This window comes from Vespula vulgaris, chromosome 22, assembly GCF_905475345.1.
Source record: "Vespula vulgaris chromosome 22, iyVesVulg1.1, whole genome shotgun sequence".
Classification (NCBI taxonomy): Eukaryota; Metazoa; Arthropoda; class Insecta; order Hymenoptera; family Vespidae; genus Vespula; species Vespula vulgaris.
In genome coordinates, this window is record NC_066607.1 from 3078044 (window position 1) to 3081770 (window position 3727).

Below are 3727 nucleotides of genomic sequence, written 5' to 3' on the forward strand. Positions count from 1 at the left end.
ATCCGGCCCATAAATTTCATACCGAGCGATTATACGGACTTATCTTTTCCTGTGAATCCAGTGAAATTCGAGGCTGATAGAACTAACGGGAATTGAACTACGCACTCTCTCTCTCTCTCTTTCTCTTTCTCTCTTTCTCTCTTTTCGAAACAGTTATGTTAATCTCTGAAATTCTTCTTTGTTGAAATATTCATTAGAATGTTTGAATATATATATGTGTGTATGTGAAGAAAGAAAATGAATGAAGTTTGGTTGCTTGGTCGTTAAGATGAATTCAGATTTTTCGTACTGAATATGTTGAACAACGTTAAGATCCAAAGATTCAAAGAACTGACCATACAAAAAAATAAATATTTTAAGGACAGACTTAAGAAAAGTACATAAATGTTTTTGCTTGAAAGATTACTTCTTAAGGTTTTTATCTGAAACCTAAGATATTCCGAGAAACTAAGCATTCAAAAAGAATATCTGAAAGGAAAGATTACTGTTGACTATATGGGACTCTTAGGCAAGTTCTTTTTATACCGATTCCCTTTGACACACATTTAAGCAACTCTCAAAGCTAAATATTTTGTATGATGATAAAAAACCCCAAGACGAACGTTTAATGGATCTCTAAAAACAGACATGTGCGTCTCTATTTTTAAACTAAATTTATAGTGATCAGAACGATATATATTCTAGCTGGTCATAGCTATGGTTAGTTAGAAAAAATTTATTTATATAGTATTCTATGTTTTTTTTTTGTAAATAAAAAATTAAATATGTAAAATTTGTAGATGTAGTACAACTTTCATATTTAGCATAGTATGTTATTGTTATAGTATAAACATATTATGATAGATAGGATATGTGTAATTACAGGTATTAATTTTTATATACAAATAATTTCTTTTTTTTTACGGAAAATTAATTAATATTCGAACTTACTTGCCTAGTTCCGCCCTTTGTATGATTAGTTTTGCCCCTTTCTATGATTAATTCCTCCCCTTGCATGGATTAACCATAGATCCTTCCCATCTATGATTAATCCAAGCCGTTCATCGATCAGAAGTTCGTCGATCAACTTTTTAATAATTTCGAATTTGAAAAACAAAAAAAAATGAAGACGCTGGATATATATATATATTTCCACCCGGATTCGAACCCGATTATTTAATTTTACTTTCCGGGCGACGTGCTCTGGACTACTAAGCTACCCAATCCCTTAAGTCAAATCTTATACGAATTTTCATGTATTTATATGGAACTTTACAATTACAAATAGAAATGAAGAGGAAGTGATCTTATCGTATACACTTAGTCATTATACAAAGATGACATTTTATATCTTTATCACAGGTTTTGTGCTTTGATGATCATTATGCCTCAACATATAATATTGAAAAGGCACAGAGGGTTTTCACAGCCATGCGCACACATATTACCCTCTCTTATTAAACATAATAAACCATAAAACTCGTATAAAACGCGTCATGTTCTAACTCCAATGTGAAGAATGCTAAGAGATGCTGAGGAGCATATAGCTTTTTCCTAGCACCATTCGCATTGGATAGAACTTTAGATTGTAACTAGATTTGTGTGCTAGATCTTCGTCACATCTCACACGTCGTTGTTGATAGAGTCGAGTTTATGGATACTTGTTTGGGTTTACTTACCTAATCACTAGTGTCGACAATTAATTTAATTATTGCTAGTGTTTTGAAAATGTCTTGTATGATGTCAGTGTGTTGCTAATAGGACTCCCATTTTCTTATTTCTATATATCCATTTGATGTTTGGATAAGAGAATTCGTAAAAAGATTGACCTTCGTGATCTGGATCAAGATTCGAACCTGGGTCTTTTTCGCTCTCCGTATTTTCTATTTTCAGTTTATACCAATTTAGCTATCCAGGCCTTCGAAATATATTTCACACAAATACCTACTTAAATAACGTTTGAAAATACTCATTTATCATATGTATATGTGTGTTTGTATCGCAAATATAGGCTAATATGTATATACGTTTACGTATACCTATTTGTACGTGATGATATATGTATATACATATTCATTCAGAATATTGTATATGCATGTATATATATTCTGTATATGTATTGTATACCTATATGTACTATACGTATATACACTGTTTTTGTAAACACATCTATGTTCAAACAAACACAAACTTAGTGTATGTAAGTACGTATATGTATACATATACATATATTAGAAAGGTTTCGTACAAGATCGTCTTTGTTTAGAAAATTCCAAATGATTCCGAAAATATACCGAACAGTCGACTTTGAACTATTGCAATAAAAACTTTTTTTTTCAAATATGCTGCAAAACATTTTTTTTCGAATATACATCCATAGAAATCTGTAAGATCTGATATTTCATTTTTCTATATGACCCAAAACTTCCTCGTAAATGTAAAAAAAAAGCGCAAAATATATTTGTACGTTTTATCGTGTTTGATACTTATAAATGCAGTTATTCTCGTTTTTGTACAGTACTAATATCAATCATTAATATTCTCATTTCCAATAGGATATAATAAAAGATTAGCTCAAGTATGCAGCGTAATAAAGATTCCTCTGCTCGAGCAAACATTTGATATTTTTTATTATCCATTTAAATCATCTACATTTATCTATCTCGATACAATTAGAAATAATTACGTTATACATAGAAATGATATTAGAACATGTTTTAATTGCAATGTGTCAATATAGTTTAAAATCTTACATAGTTAACGCATTTCGTTTTAATAAATTTTATTTTTTATTTTTGTATTCATACAACTCTAGGCAACACGCAATACTCGTATTATTCTTAATGCGACTGATATGCATAAAACAATTTTTCATATTATTTTTCAATCCTTTCGCGATGAATATTCCGTCATTTCGTTTTTCATATCTATAATTACATAGTCTTGACGAAGTTCCCTTTTAAATTGAAATTTTCCCTCTTGTAAATATAAATTCTCATCTACGCGTTCTCGTGATGCATCATATACGCTTTACGATTCTTTTTCTTTTTATTTTTCCCTTTCCCTTCTTTCATTCTTTATTTTGTATTTTTTCTCCTTTTTTTCTTTTCTAACATACTTCTAAAACAAAATGAGAGAATTAATAATTATTCGGAGTGGTCGGAAATAACACAATGGAAAAAAATTATAATTGAAAGAAAATTTTTTACAATGAGCTTTTCAATAGGATTATAATTAATATAGAATTGAAAACGTCATTTGTATTATCCATCAAAGATAAAAAAGCTGAATATTATAATAGATTATATTTTAAGAAAGTAAATTTAATACGAACGTTCTTAATGCGTATATAAAGAAGAAGAAGAGAAAAGAAAGAGGAAGAGAAAAAGAAAAAGAAAAAGAAAAAAAAAGAAATGAAAATAAAAATAAAAAAGAGGAGAATCCATCGAATGGATTGTCGTTCGGACGATTAAACGTAATGGCCGGCTTCATACTTATCGGTAAAATCTCTCTTCATATCACGTATCTATATGTATATGCACGTAGATATGCATGTATGCAGGTATATACGCATTCTCGATATAGAATGAAAACGAAAGAGAAAGAGAGACAGAGAATGAGAGAATGAAAGAGACAGAGAGAGAGATAGAGAGAAGTATGTACGTGTGCATGGGCGAAGGCGGCTTCTAGCTGAACGAATTTACGATTCTCGCTTAGGGCATTTCGTCTGGTTCGTGCGTTTTAGCAA